The sequence below is a fragment of the Amblyomma maculatum genome, chromosome 1, assembly GCF_055883805.1.
Source record: "Amblyomma maculatum isolate TAMU_Amacu chromosome 1, ASM5588380v1, whole genome shotgun sequence".
Taxonomy (NCBI): domain Eukaryota; kingdom Metazoa; phylum Arthropoda; class Arachnida; order Ixodida; family Ixodidae; genus Amblyomma; species Amblyomma maculatum.
The window spans coordinates 338,982,574-338,999,081 of NC_139344.1; the positions used below are offsets into that span (position 1 = coordinate 338,982,574).

The 16,508-nt window shown below is 46.9% G+C and overlaps 1 protein-coding gene across 3 annotated transcripts in view; it reads left to right on the forward strand.

The window, feature by feature from the left end:
- The window catches only part of LOC146207553 (organic cation transporter protein-like), an 88,235-nt gene that overhangs the window by 18,241 nt on the left and 53,486 nt on the right, over positions 1-16,508 (forward strand). The window contains exon 1 of one of the 3 annotated variants that reach the window (XM_084588459.1): positions 9,005-9,140. The exons of the other annotated variants lie outside the window; for them this stretch is intronic. The gene's annotated coding sequence lies outside the window, so the exon portion shown is untranslated. Of the gene's footprint in view, positions 1-9,004; positions 9,141-16,508 lie in introns of those variants that run through there. 3 annotated transcript variants of the gene reach the window in all.

The window sequence follows — 16,508 nt, forward strand, 5'->3', positions numbered from 1 at the left end:
AATGCGCGCAGATGGAGAAAATTGCAACCGATAAAAACGGGGGAGTGCAGCCCTCCACTCGCTGTCAAAGTAGTGTTCCGTAGCCCTCGTGTGCGCCACTTTTCGGAAATCGTCAGTCGGCATGTCCGTAGTGATCGCACAGCCTCCCTCGTTCATAAGTCTCCTGCTGCTCGATCGGCTACTTTTCTCGAGGAAGTGGTGCGATGGGGGAGGACCTACTCAACCTGAACATTGTCATGACGAGTTCCAACGTTGATTTACTCTTGGGCTACTTTTGCGAAGCCACAGCCACTCATAACGGCAACTGGCCGCACATCATTAGCGCAAAAAATCTGCTGAAGCGTCAGACCATTTACCTCGAAGCTAGAGGAAGCTGTGAACTTGGATTCAGAAAAGTAGTTACAGTACTTGCATTTGGTGAGTTCGTCGCTTTACAGCGGTGCCTCCGCAGGTGCGATATTCGCGTTTTTGATTATTCGTAAACGAGGAATGTTCTGCACAGCTGGCATTGTACATGTCCAGCACGGGAATTTGTTGCAGAGTCAAATGTGATCGCAAATTAGTTCCATACAGCCCTTTTCAACACTTGAACTTTGTCATAGTTTATCTCACAGTTCGAAGATCACGGTGTAAATGAAAGGTTCAAAGCGAATAACCATGACACGGTCATGAGCAGCGAAATACAACCGAGCCTGCAACGAAGTAAATGTTCTGAGAGCAGCGGAAGCGAGTAAAAGGACGGCAGTGTAAGACCATGATCTTCGGCGGCTTTTGATTAATACGTGCATTTTACAATGCCGGCCAAGCGCCGGCGCTGCATCGTCTCAGCCGAAAAACGAGAGACAACAAACAAGAAAAACAAGAGACAAAGCGGATGCTTTGATTTTGACTAGGCACAAACAATGTTGCTGCTTCTGCCACAACTATGTCGATGCCGGGAACAAGCCACAACAGAGGCCCGTGAGAGGCGACGACGTAAAGCTAACCTTGAAACTGATATCTGAACATCTACGCCAAAAGGATACGTGACAGTCGAAGTTCGGTCTGCTCAGCGCCACAATTGGCGCCCCCTCTGTTCGTTCATTGACGGCTATCAGATCCGTTCACAGCCAGATGCATGGAGGCGGAGAATGGACGGACGTCTGGGGAGAGGTAGGGCGCTCGTCCTGGCCGGGACCGCCTGAGAGAAATAAGCCCTGGTCCGGGATCGACCCGAGCCTGAGGTAGAGCACCTCCGAGTGGCCGGAGCCAGCGCACAGTTCCAGATCGCGATTCTTAAACCGCCATTGAGCTTTCTCACTGGTTTTACTTCACAGCGGCGTTGGTGTTTCTCTGCAACAATATGCCGGGTGTTCAATCTAACTTTAGCCAATGGTTAAAAGAAAACATTTGAGATAGGCCAGAGAAACTACTTGTATACAGCTGCCAGCCATTTGACGCACCGCAGGCAATTTATTATTTTGCAATTAATAAATTAGTAATTAAGATCATTTTTCTGATCTACTAGGTACTGCCTTTAGGCAATAAATGTGATTTGCAAAGTTGGAGAGCACCTTCCGAAACCCCCATTCCATTCATTTCCGATAAAGAAAGCCTCCCGTGTATCGTTTTTCTCAAGTTCGAAAGAAAGCCAGCGAAATACAAAGACTATCACGTGACTACAGCATTCGTCCGATTCGTCCGCCCCGATCGTGGTGCTCTCAGTCGTGGTTTGAGTGAAAGAACTCAGCTGCGCCCCTGACTCGACAGCCCAGTCCGAGTGGTAGGCTGAGATGTTGGCGGTGGTTGCAGCCAGTGCGGTGAGCTCGCTGCCTCTTGCACCGTCAAGAGAGCCGACTGCGTGTAGCGAACGAAGAAGCCACTGCAGACATATTCGGCCTGCCGCTGCAGTGGGGTCATGGAGCCAAAGCCCCAGCTGATTTCGTTCACTGAAAGCCAGGTTGAGAGCAACACAATCGTGGCGCACAAAAGCGCCAGTCACGTGACTTTTTTTTATTTCGCGGCTTGCTTTGGGGGTTGGAAGAACGATACACGTGAGGCTTTCTTTATCAGAAATACAGAAATAGATAGAATGGCAGTTTTGGAAGGTGCTTTCCAACTCTGCAAATCCATCATCATCATCATCATCAGCTTGACTATACCCACTGCAGGGCGAAGGCCTAGTTCTCCCATATTTCTTCAATTAACCCTGTTCTGTGCTAGCTGCATCCACTTGACCCCTGCGAACTTCTTAACCTCATCCGCCCACCTAACTTTCTGCCGCCCCCTGCTACGCTTTCCTTCCCTTGGAACCTAGTTGTTACCCTAAGCGACCATCGGTTATCCTCTCTTCGCACTACATGTCCTGCCCATGCCCATTTTTTCTTCTTAATTTCCACTAGAATGTCGGTTTCTCTGACCCACTCTGCACGCTTCCTATCTCTTAATGTTGCCCCTACCATTTTTCGTTTCATAGCCCTCTGAGTTGTCCTCAACTTAAGTAGAACTCTCTTGGTTATCCTCCACGTTTCAGCCCCATAGATGAGTACAGGTAAAATATAAATCCATTTATTCTTAAAGGCAATAGTTAGTAAATTAGAAAATTATCAGAATTACTACATAATTGCAAAACAAAAAATTCCCTGTGGTGCGCCAGGTGGCTGGCACCTATATACAAGTTTTTCGTCTTGCCCACTTCAAATGTTTTATTTTTTTAACCCTTGGCTAAAGTTAGCTTGGAGTCCCTGTATGTCGAAAGCATGGTAAAATGTTCCGGCAAGCTTTTGCAGCCTTATGGCTATCCTGAACGCGTATACCGCCGGTGACGTTAAGCCAACATGCAGAAAGTCAACATGAAAGCCCTCTTATGCGCTGGTGAAGCCTGATTCCGCGCTTTATGCATTTTTCTCTAAGCATTCAGTTGCCTCCATATCAGCGAGAGCAGTAGCATATTTATTTAATTTCTGTTTTTTGCTCTTTTATTGAGGAGGGAGGGGGAGAGGGGGGGGGGGGGGGGTATATGATTTAATGTTCCAAAGCGACATCGGCTGTGAGCGACGACGTAGTAGAGGCCTCCGGAAATTTCCACCATCTGCGGTTCTTCAACGCGCACTGGCTCCGCCCTGTGCACGGGTGCCTTGCGTTTCCCCTCCGTCCAAACGCGACTGCTTCGGCGGGATCGAACTCGCGTCCACGTGGTTACTAGTCGAGCGCCCCACCCACTGAGCCACCTTGGCAAGGCTGAAGCTTTTATTACTTTTGTCTTGCTGTGCGTAACGGCGAACGTGCGTCAAACGGTTTGGAACGAAACGAGCTGCGGAAGAATACAGACTAGGAGCAAACAACGATGCCGCAGCTGTTCTCTCAATAGCGCTGGCCCGAATCGCAACATGCGTCGCTTTCACCGGCGACGCCTGGTGCGCTAAACTTGCACATCGGAAGTGTCTGCTGACGTACACCATCTAGTTGGGGACGTCTGCATGGAGGGCGCCACGCAGCAAGCGGCACACCTGCGCTTCTTTTCCGTCACGAACTTAATGCCCAAATATTAAAAAATCACTCGGGCCATTTTATCTTATATGGGCAGCTGTAGACGCACATTCATTCAATCAAGTGATTCAGGGCCGGCAGACCTCTGTAAGGCTACCCCTGGCTGTACATTTGTGCCACTCCCATTATTATCAACGCATCAACGCCCTTCACAGGAAGCAGCAGCAGAAAAACCACTATGAAATATTTTGCGATAGGAGGCCGGGATATGTTATTTATGCCAGCTGCAAAACATGTCGTGGGTATATTCTGTCGCTTTATTGCACCTAAGCAACCTTAAGTGCCCCCCTGGAATTGTTGATAAAAACCGATCGCAGTATTTTAACACTGCGTTTGGCGGTATAATGCTCACCTTTATACGAATGGGCTTACATTGCCTCGCCGGCTCTTCTATTATTTGTGAATCGCCTTCGGCGTCAGTTAAGGTGCATAGGAGCGTTTAAATGCGAGGTAGATCTGGCACTCTCTCCACTGCTGTGCTAGTTCCTAATTTTTTTTTTCCATTCTTTTTTAATCTCTACTCTCCACACCAAGTGTTCGAAGTACGAAACATTCTGTTCCCGGTACTCTAGGTTTTATCTTAAAGCTGTGTTCTGTAGAAGTAACCAGCTGGTGCGCTACACATGGTTTGAAAAGTCAGTGTGTGTGTGTGTGTGTGTGTGTGTGTGTGTGTGTGTGTGTGTGTGTGTGTGTGTGTGTGTGTGTGTGTGTGTGTGTGTGTGTGTGTGTGTGTGTGTGTGTGTGTGTGTGTGTGTGTGTGTGTGTGTGTGTGTGTGTGTGTGTGTGTGTGTGTGTGTGTGTGTGTGTGTGTGTGTGTGTGTGTGTGTGTGTGTGTGTGTGTGTGTGTTGGAACAGCGGTCCATTGGTGCGCGAGGTGCGTGCTCACTATTCTGCAGCACATCCCATTTCGTTGGTGGCTTTAAGGGCTCCAAATGTGAGTCCTGCAGTATTTCCGGACATACAGTTCTTTGCGAGCGAATACGGAACACGCATATTGCTTTTGATATTGTGCTTCCTGTAGGCGCAGTTGGCGAATCGTTTTTGATTTCCCGCCGCACCCCATCGTTCGGAGAAATATAGTAGCCCGCAGCGCTCGACTCGCCTGTCAAGGACGCGAGAAAATGGTTCTCTGCAAGCCGTCTCCCCCTGAAACTATCAGGTAACTAATACCACCGTTTCTATCTTTTGTTCAAAGCCAAGTTGTGCGCGTGCACGTTGCGCGCGTCGACGTATCAGGACTGTTCAATGAGGTACGCAGACATTCAGTTCAGTTCAGTTCAGTCGTGTCCGACTCTTCGTGACCCTAAGGACCATATCACGCCACGCTTTCCAGTCTGTCACTATCTTCCTAACATCACATAACTTCATCTGCAGCGCCTCGAGGATACCATCTAACCATCGCGTTCGCTGCCTACCCCTTCTCCGGTGACCCTCAACCTTTCCCAGCATCAAAGCTTTCTCTAGCGACTCCTCTCTTCTCATCAGATGACCAAAGTAGCTAAGCTTTAACATTAAAATTTGACCCTCCAATGAGCAGTCAGGGTTTATAGTCGACAATATTGACTGATTTGATCTTCTGAAAGTCCAAGGAACTTAAGTCTCCGCCAGCACCACAATTCAAACGCGTCAATTCTTCGGCGGTCAGCCTTCTTCACAGTCCAACTCCCGCCTCCATACATCACAACTGGAAAGACCATAGCACGAGTTATACGGGTCATGGTTATACGCAGACATTGGCCTTCCTGTAATGTGTCTGGCTGCTAGGATATAAGACCGGATAAAGAGAAGCCCGCTTACAACGATTTTTTTTCTAATGAATCACGCCTTCGCCAAGATTGTAAGCTATAATAAGTTAGTCATAAATCCTATTCACAGATCAAAGCGAGTGTCTGTATCATTACTTCTCTTCGCACAGTGCTTTGAGAAGTAATGTCTTACGTTGAACACCTAAAGTTTCGTTAACAGCTATTAACGGTTTCTAACGGTAGTATTTATAAGTAAATGGTAACACTTAACGTGAAACATACTGGTATAGAGATGTTTACCTCTGCATCTTTGGATCCCTCAAAAATAGACTTCTTTCGTTTTCTCTATGTCCAGCGGCCTCCCAGTCTGGGTGTCAACGCTCAATTTTGGTTGGGGTTCCAACTCGATTCACGCTTTCCTTATTTAATTCTGGATTATGCTCCCAAACTGCATTCCCTTCCGGTTCGAACCGATGGGCAGGTTCCAGAGTATACGGAAACAAAACAAAATTTTAGGCATTTGAGCTACGCCTTTAAGGTTATGACGCGACAACGTTAACGACTCCCTTCCGTGGCTCCCGTAGTGGGTCCTCTTTCCCGTACTTGCACTTTACTATTCTTTAATCACTACTCAATTTGGGCCTATACCATCTCACATATACTCTCTTCATACAGTCGCAGTCTACGATAGTATGTGAAGGGCCATTCGGCATAGATGTGAAACCTTGATTCGAAGCCGTGCGAACGTGCCTGCGTGGCCAAAGTGATATAGCATATCTGACTTGGAATACAAGGGTCCCAGAGGGTTAGGTTCCCTTCAACCTCCCATCTGAATCGAGAAACCCCAGTTTGTAGCACTTGTCAAATAGGTCATGTCACGTCGTTTCGCGACGTGACGCAATCTATACGATCTATCAGTTCCCGGCCAGCTACCACCTCCCGGAGCCACACGCCCGTCATTTTTGGCCCTCATCGCCAACACGCCGACGTCGGATTTTCTGGGGAAAAGCACCTTTAACGCTGTCAACTTCACAAATAATCACAGAGATTCATGTGGAATATGCACGAAAACATTATTTTTCTGCAGCATGCAACGTGATTATGTTATTATAGCATATGTAAAGAAATGACAGATTCATAATTGCTGGTCTCCGAATCATTTATTATGCAGCAGAAATTTCCATTCTCATAGACCTAGACCGAATGGGATGTCCGATTGTCGTCTACATTTCTTTCAGTTGAAAATTTTGGGCTCAATGGGATCATTATATTATACTTGTAGCCAAAGAAGTGGGCACTCCCAAGCCACCTTGCAGAGGCATGGTAGTGATTTTTAGATAATGCGATGCTTGAAATAAGGGGTGCGGGGGTCTCTACGTTTGTCACCTGCCAGCTGCAACCTGCCAGCTGCAACCTGCCAGATGCATACTTGTGGTTTTCGAAGCTGCAAGATTTCAAAAGCTTCATGCTTTTGCCGCTGTGTAATTTCTGCCAGTATGCATGGGTCATGCCTCGCACGCACTGGAAGCCTACCAGAGAAATGCTCGTGGTGCTTCAAGGCTATGAGGCTTAAAAGGTTCGACGATGCCGCCAATGCCAAAGGACATCTTTTTATAGGGGTACTGACGCTCTCACGATAAGAATTTTTAACTTAGAGATTTATAATTAACTGCGCTGATAACTACGTACCGCGTTACTTTCTGTGTGATGTTGGTATCCTAACTAAATAGATAACTATGCAATTCTTTTGTGTTGAATCTGATACTCTATATCGCGTTACTTTCTGTATAACGTTTGTATCCTAACTAAATAGATAACTATGCAATATTTTTATGTGGAACGGAATATTTCAAATATTATGGAGCGTGTTAGTAGCGCGCAATACGCTCCCTTGATTGAGGTTGTCGACTCACTGCGATCAAGCGTCATCTTCCCTTTGGGTGCCGAGTATACTGAGGACGGTGAATTCATCCTCGATGGAGGAACACGGATGCTCTAAGACAGACTTCGACGCCACAATAGGCCTTCCTCATTTCTGAAATGGACAAGGTGGGGTGCTGTAAACGAACTTAACTGAAGAATACCTTCACCTCAACATAGGCGTGATGACTGATATTCTGGACGAACAAGCCGGCATTCGGGACGTCTTCGTCCTCTTCGATCGATCGACAGAACGCTCGTATCACCAAGAGCACACGACCACCGTCGACGATGCCCAGTACCTCCACCAGATGTCACGGGGAGGGGACTGCAATCCGGCAGTTAGAAAAACAGTGAAGGGAAAGTAGTGGTATTTCTTTTTACTGTGCTGCATGTCTTGCGTCCGCAAATAAAGGAACAGTCCAGTGGCGGCAGCGGTAGCTATAATTGCGATCGGCGATCGTCAAAGGATGCCTGTAGGCCTCAAGTGGCAAATCTCCTTTGTTTACCCTCACACACAGGCTGCTAGCGCGCTTTGACTCTCGACTCCAAGCGCCGTCTGTCCGGCGTGCGCTGCCCGCGGACTACGGGCTGCACGATCGTCTCGCGTAGAATACATGCTCGTGAGCTAGCTTTCTTGGATTCCATCATTAACGCGATCTACCACCTATGCATGTGCTGTGCATCGCTACTTCACACTTTCTCCTTTTCCAGAGATTACTACAGCGGTTTCAAGCGCACTGCTATCTCTCTCGTTGACGGGATATCGAGGGTATAGGCTGCCACGCAGGCTACGAGCTGCAAATCACCGTTTATGTGTAGAAATGCGCTGGCGTTCGCTTCTTTTTCTGTGCCTGGCCACCGCGTGTGATAAATGGATGTATGTTCTTTTTTTCTTTTTTTTTTTTCGCTTTTCGATTTTAAAGAAAAGGATGCAGATTTTTTTTTTTTTTTTTTTTTTTTTTTTAAATCTGAATCCTTGTTGTGAAAGGTAACTGGATTGGCGAGCTTTGCGCTGATGGTTGCTTAGTCAAAACAAGTGTTTTCGGTCACCGGTGGTTTGTATTTGGCTTTAGTTTACCGTTCCTTTACAGTAATGTAAGTCATGTAATGTAATGTAACATTACAGTAATGTAATGTAAAGCGGAAGCCAATTTCTTCTGAAATTTTAATAAGCTACACCGCCGCTATACCGCAGCTTTTCGTACCAGCTGAAGTTTGGTCTCCCGTGCGCCAGGCAGAATGTCTCAAAAGCAGATTGACGCTGTGCGACAAACCCGGACCAGCGTATTTGATCGCCGAAAGGGGACGGATGATTTTCAGTTCGGTTTCTGTATGCATTAAAAACAAAAGGTAGCTTAAGAACAATTGTAACACTGTTGTCATTGCTTTTGGGAGCAGTGGTAGTGATGTAATTCTGGTGAATTGCTTGCTGAAATGCGGCTGTCAGTAAATTTATTAGCAATCAATTTTCAAAACTTAAATTTGCCATAATTCTAGCTTCGAGAAATGTCTGCACAGGATGCGATCTGGTACGACCTAGCTGGAAGCATTGCAGCGACTCCACGATCCAGTTAACGGCCTAGGCGCATCAAGCGCCATCTCGCATCTGTGCACGGCATTATACACTATAACGGCATGCATGCGCTTAGTGTTTGCGTCACACGAGGGCGCGACAATATAATGCGAGCACCGGGTGCTTCTGCCCCACAACTCAACCTAAACCGGGTATCTTCCTTTGCGCAAACAGAGCGCACTTCGAGCGCTTTCACGCTCTCACTGCTTCCAACGATTCTGGCGGCCTTGGAACAGCGCGGGCTTTTTTGCGTGCTACAAAGGGGACAGGCAACGGCCTTGCCAGACCAGAACCACCTAGACTAGCCAGACACACCGCGCCAAGCGTGCACGAAGCCCAAACTGGCTTGTCTGCGCAGCCGGTTTTCAGGCGTGAGTATCTAAATCGTGTTGTTTTCGCGTGCTTCCTATGCGTCATCTTCGCGCGCGTTGGACCGTGTAATGCGACAGGCGTGCTCTTTGTTTCGCCTTTCGTGCTCCAACTTTTCTGTAAAGGGATAATTTCGCGGAATGGTACAATCAGATGAAAGTTTTGGACCCTCCCTCCATTTCCAAAAAGGTCGTTACTTATTTGGCGCAGCCCTTGAAAACGGTAATGTATGCTTCCTCCACTGAGTCATTGTAGTCCCTCCGGGCTGTGGTAAAACATTAAGCACGACTCTTCAGGGTCGGACGCGATGCGGGTATTCTTCCAATGTTCCTCCATCATGGAAAGTCCGATAACCGAGTTTCAAATTCTAAGGAGGACGAGGCAAAAGAACTGCAATCATTTTTTTCTGCAGTCACATGCATGACAAAAGTGTAAGACCACCAACCACGTTGAATTTTAGCCTAAGTTTTCTATCCCAAAAGGAAGAAAAAGCAACAGCCCAAGAAGCAAAAAGTACCGAATACCACTCGCATTCTTGTCGTTGGTTTCGTTTCTAGCGTCTGTACAGACCTCGATCTTCGGCTTGCTTTTCTTTTTTTTAACTTTTGCACGATCTGTTAATCTGCACTGCATGACAATTGTAGACTGAGAGTGCGCACACGTTTTGGATTGCGGAAGCTGTCCCATGTTACCTTGTGCGAAATGAGCTGTTTTCCAGATTGGTTTAGTGGTTAATTAATCAATTGATTGATTGATTGATTGATTGATTGATTGATTGATTGATTGATTGATTGATTGATTGATTGATTGATTGATTGATTGATTGATTGATTGATTGATTGAAACCCGATTTGTTTAAAGCCCTGGGTGTGCACTTTTGCTTGAGACATCTGTGCTGGCATCTGAACGTGCACCTCAGTAACGGCGGCGGTGCTCGTTCATACGGCGTTGACCGAAGTAAAGCTTGCCTCTTGGACCTGCATCGACAAAACCTTTGCCGACTCGATGAAAGAACATTGAACATTAATGACTCGCTTAATCGCACTAGAATACATGAAATAATGAAATTTTGTTGTTGGCGGAAGATGAATGACTCTGTAGCCTCATTGATGTCAAGAGAGTATACGGTGCTGAAGTCAGCTCGTGCTAGAAAACATTAACTGAGTTCATGTTGTGTGACCCGCACACTGCTTGCGCAGGTGCCACTGATACCTCTCCCTAGCGCATGCTTTCAAAAATAAGTACTGGAGAGCAAATGTCCCCTTCTATAGTTACGGTATAGTGAGCTAGAATACATTCTAGTTTACTATGCAGTGAACTACGGCATAGTGAACTAAAATATATTCTAGTTCGCTCTAATTACGGAAACTGTCGATGCACGGCCGCTCAATAGAGGCCATGGAGGTGCAAGGCTTCGTGGTATAGGCGCGCCCTGTGCGAGACACATTATAGTGTGTTTTCATTGAGCGGCCATGGTCGAGGAATGCGACTGCGATGTTTAGTTTGTTTTCATTACCGGTGAGCCTTCGCAGCTGCAGCTGCAAATATATGCTGTAACCTTGCTTAATAAGAATGTTCACAACGTTGCAGCCGACCGGGTAAAGGTAAACCGCAAGTGCTGCAGGTCCTTCCAACGGATAACACACCAAAGCCGCGCTGTACGAAGTGGAGCTGGCTTTCAGTGGATTCGTTTTACCATCCATAGGTAATCCGTTCAGCAACCGAATGCATTCTTCTTTCCATTTTCCTTTTTGAAATATCGCCGTTCTTTTGGCAACTTGTTTATGAACGATTCAATGTCGCGCCGTGCGTCTCGACTCGATACGATTTTGTGGCGCAGGGCACATTTTCTGCCAGGTTTGTATCTCTTCTTTAAATCTGGGCCCCTAAATCAATTAGCCCTGCCTTACCTATCGAGTCGTTGGACTTACCGTCCTGGTAAAAATTCTTATGCAAATAAGTATTAGCATAACATTTTTATGTGCTTATTCCATTGCCCGCCCTGTCACTCCAGTATGGGATTGAATTAATCTCAGAGGAAACAACAACAGCCGATTTAACTTCTTTGACGACGGAATTATCACGGTCTTCATTTCACAGAACATCACCGGTAAATCTACACCGTTGTAAACGAAGGGTTATGAACGGTTCATAACGAATATCAGGTCGAGATTTTTAATGATGCATATGTGTTTGCGCTGCTCAGACTTGTTCTACGAAATCATTAATGGCTACATATTCAAGTACGATTTAAGTGCATATGCTCTTCCGAAACTCTTCACGACAGCGTCCCTTGGAACGATAGGCCCCATTTGCCATACCAGTTGCTACCAGTGTGTGCGTTGAATTTTGAATACCATATCAATTGAGACCAATATAATTGTCATCAGTGTTGTACACACGGCAATAAAAAATCTGCCTGTTACGAAAAAAAAAAAAGAAAAAAAAATGGCGCAAAAACGAACTGCAAACGACCAGTGCTGCCGGCTGCTCTGCTTATATTATACTTAGTAAGCCTGGCGTCGGTGCCGTGGCCGTCGCTCTGCGCTCGGCTTGTCGTAAGGGCCTTCCGCATTCCCTGACGGTGAAAAGTTTTAAAGAGGCCGTTACGTCACATTTTTTTTTTTTTAAGCCAGAAGTCGGGGCTGCAGTCGTGCCAGCTGGCTCGTCGATCTCGTCGTCTTGGTGCGCGTGCGCTGAGAAGGCAAGCGAGCAATAATGTTCCTGTCACCTGTAGAGGGAAAAGTTGAGCCACCACCTAAGAGCACTTCGTCCACGAGGGGGAGTGCCGGGAAGATGTGGTGTATGTTTGGCTTGGTTAGTGTTGTTTCAAAAACGTAAAAGGATGAGGTGCGTTTGCGGCTTAGTTTCCTAATATTGCCTTGAGGGAAACCTGGCACCATTGTCTGTGCGAGTTTCTTCAAAAGCATTTCATCCACCATGGACGCCCGAAGCATGCCGAGCATACGAACTATCGACTGCAAGACTATAAATTTGGGCCCCGAAAAATATTGCAAAACTCGGTTTTACAATTACAAATATTTTCAAATTCAATATGCTGACTGTAAACTGCAATAAACGAGCAATAAAGAGCACGGCAGCGTCGGAAATAATTTTTTGCGTTCATCAGATGCACTTTTTGAGCAAACTATTAAAAAAAGATGTTATCTCTTAAAGTATAAGAACTTAATAGGTGTGTTATGAAAAGGAAAAGCCTTCCATTGACGTAGTTCGCTACTGCGCTTCCGTCAGTATGGTTCTCGCGCCTCGAACTGATGTGCGCGAGCTAAGTGCCGGCTGTCACTAGGTGCTGATGTAGCTCGCATGGATTTAGCGAAGAGAAAGAGAAAATTTTATATAATGCAAAAAAAGAAAAATAATCTAGAGCTCCCGTGAGTGGGCCCTTAGTTTAGGACTCCCGCGGCCTTTGCTGCCCTGCTGACCCGTTCAATCAGCCAAAGCTGGTCTTTCGACTCCGAACCGGACAGCGCAGCCTCCCACTGCTCCGGCGTGGCGTTGTGAATTATCGGCACTGCATCTGTTTTCTGGCAGGCCATGTGATATGATAAATTGTCGGTTTCTGTCCACACCAGGGACACGTGTCCCTGTATACGGTCGGATGTATCTTGCTGTTTAAAGGCAGGCATGGATAAGAATTTTTTTGTAGCTGCCGCCAAGACACCGAATGCTCCCTGTTTAACAACTTGTGGGGCGGAGGATACCGTCTTCTGGATCCCCGGTAGTGCACCAAAATGTCTGCGTAGGTACGAGTCACTGCCTCGGTCTCTTCGGCCTCTGACCTCCCTCGGTTTGCATAACCTCGAACTAGCGAAGAAAAACGTGAACTATGAAGCGGAAACCTGTCCTACCACAAGTAACGGTCATGTTCACACGGACAAGCACAACATGCGGCAAAAATATGCAGCAAAAATATGAGGCACGGGCTGCGCGACGGCCGTTGTGGTGCTCGGGATCCATATTTCGTGCGCCTTAACCAAGCCGTATGAATGTGCCTTAGTGGCCTAGAGGGGTAACGAAATACCAAGGTCCTGGCAGGCTGATTCTAACATAAGCGTCCCATGTGAAACGAGAGACCCAAGTTGGCAGCTCCTGCCAGCCCACATATAAAGCCCTTCTTTAACCAAGCCATATGAGCATTGCCTTATTGGGCTCTAGGAATAACGTGAATGCCAGGGTCCTGGCTGGCTGATTCTGACAGAACCGTCCCATGTGAAACGAGAGACCCAAGTTGGCAGCTCCTGACAGCTTGGGGTCGTCTACGGGGGTCGTCTAAAGGTCAAAGGTCAATGGTGATCACCGCCGGGCCACGCTGACAGCTCAAACTGCGAGCAGTATTGCTTTCGCAATAAAAAAAAAAAAAAAACTGTCAGGAAGGAGCGGATCTGCACCCTTCAATTTCTTGTGGGAATCAAGTAGGCAACGTCGCAGCTGTCGCCGCTTTTGTTTGTTTGTTTTCAGTGTTGTATTTATTCCACTGAAAAAAAAATTACTACGTACGCCGCAGCCGACTGTCCCGTGTGCAGACTACTACACACACTCGCGCTGTGTATTGCACATCGTCCTCTCTATCTAATTCCATCTGTGCACAAAAGCTTTCGCACGCCCTATTCTGTTTCTCTGCACTTAAACCCTGCCACTTTTTACACACAACTGGTCTGCTTCGTTGCTGCTTGAGCGCACGCCAAGCACACGTCAGCGTTGTGGTTGATGGATATGCGAGGACGTCATCAATCACGGCACTCTTTCAGAAAAGGCGTCCCCGTCTCTGCTGGCGACCGACAAGGCACGAGACGATCTTCAGATTTAAAAATGTTTGTTCGATTTTCGAGAGGATAACTGCGCAGTGAGATTCGTACTGCCACCGTTGGGTATATAGAACTCTACCTCGTTTTTAAAAGGACAATGAAATGCCTAAGTTAAAAGTAAGGAAAGTTTAAAGATAGGTTATTTTCTCTTCATTCACTGCATCGCAAGAATTTTTGAGCTAGCTTCAAGAACACCAGAGATATCGGCGATTAAAGAGGGCTCTCCTCCTTTCCCCTCAACTCAACACTGCGAGACATGAGGAAAAATGAAGAATACAGCTCAAGGACTGCGCTCCCGGCCATGAATATGTCATCGGCTGGCATTCGGTTCGCAGACTCAGGGTGTCGCGCCCGTTTTCCCGAGCGCAAATTTTCTCCTTCCCGCACACTCATCGGTCACTGCAGTTTTCTGCCTTCTGGTCTACGTTTTGGGCTATAATGGACCCGGAGTTCGAAGCGCGAACTGCTGCGGCTACCGTCATCCTTCACTCCTACCGGGTGAACGGCAGCGGCGACGACAACAGCAACTCGTCGGCTGACTGAGCGGACTCACCGGATAGCAGAGGAACGACCATGTGTTTGAAGACATTGACCTCGCCGCACACGCCTGAAATGTTCGCGCAGCACATGAGCAGACGACTTTTACAGCTACCGGAAGTGGCTCTGCGACGTCGTGGCTGCCGCGAAAGGCAGGCCTGTCACACCATGGCTTCATCATACTTGTGACCGTGGAGAGTGGAAATGTAGGTCAAGAAATAATCACTATAGGCTCACCAGTCGGGCCGCAAATTTTAAAATACTGTCTTTAAAGATTAACACTAAGTCGTTGGCTTCGTTACAAGAATTTATACTTTAGGCAAAGGCTCAATAGCATTCGTTCTACACACTGAACGCGTTTTCCAGGGGTCTAATTGCAGCCGTTTCATGGTCCCTTTACCGCGATAGTGTTGAGGGTTCCGTGTCGGAGAAAATCCGACGTCACCGTTGTTGGCCGTGAGCGAAATATCCTGATATTAAGGCAAAAGCATTTCCATACTGATGGTGAATATCTCGCTCGCGTCTACGAGGTGTATCCGCGAGATATGTTCGCGAGATGTATCAGTGAGATCCTGCGAGATACCGCGAGATGTGTCAGCGAGACGTCGCAATAGTTTCTGAAGTCAACATAATTTCCCTGGTAAGAACTTCGCCATACGTTCTGACGACGAAGCCAAATGAAAGGAGGTAATGAAATTATCACGAGTACACAAGCATGCAAGATAGAGGAAGGAGAGAAGAGGTAGACCGAAGAGGAAGAAAAGAGGAAGGGAAGGCCTTCGCCACTAAGCTCTTAAGCGAAGCTAAATGCAATCCTCTAATTCTTCGATAGGCTAGTGACATCATCGCGCATGACCACGTGAGGGAACTTTAAACGCCCCACAGCGCTCCCATTAAACGTCACGTCACGCATGCAGTGAAGTGCAACAAAGCATGACGTGCAATGCGAATTAAAAGTCAGCGCTTGGCTCTAGTGTTCTAAGTTTAAAACATAATTAATTATCCTCAGTTGACGGCTGTATAGTCCAATTAGGCGGCATTCGAACCGACTATCATTCATTTGCAAGCCAGATATGCCTACCTAACATCAAGGCGCGTTTGTACAGCTTGGAAACAAGCGTTACCTTATGTTTACGCCATGGAGCCTTTTACTTTAAGTGGTATCTTACAACCGTATGCTAATGAGCATACATGTGCAATTAAGAATGACACCCTTAGAACAGAGCTTTTTAAGTGTTCCACTAATTTTCTTCCTCAAATGCAGGACATCGCTGTCTGTCTTTTGCAGGTTGGCGAAATTAATTACGAGCCCTCCACTGCGGTGCCTTTTTATCTCTTCGTTAATTCGCTCGCCAATTATTTCTCACAGTGCATGTATATATATAACGTGTCCACCAAAATGTGACACAGTCTATGTGCCCTTTTCCTTCCTTTTTTTCCTCTCTTTGTCGAAGCCTGGGTTGAGCGAATCCTCTGTATATATGAATCCCGTTCAGGGGGGCTACGGCTTTGTATAGAGGCTACATTAGAAGCCCGTGCGCGTTGAGATGTCAGCGCACGTTATTTAGTGCGGCAACAATAGGTAACACGCTCAAACCCAACACGAATCTTATGTGAAGTCTCTGCCGAGCTCAGGGGGGGGGGGGGGGGGGGGAATTCGGCATGACACACACTGTCGATGCCTGAGGTATGGAACCTCGCAGCTGTCGTATGCAGACCCCGCATGTTAAAGTGCAACACACATTCGCGCTATGCATTGCACAAAGTCATTTCTAAAAGCTTCCAGTTGCGCACAAAAGCTTTCGCACGCCCTACTTGTCCTATACCTACCAATGTTTTTCCGGACAACTCCACTACAACGACTTTCACAAAAAGCAATGTTCATTCTCATTTTGAAGGCGGGCAAACACGCGCTTCACCTTCTACGTATAGACAAGTACCCTCGAAAAGCAATTTGAATAAATGTGGCGAACATCGTTTTGAATTTCGCGGCTGTAAAAGCTACCT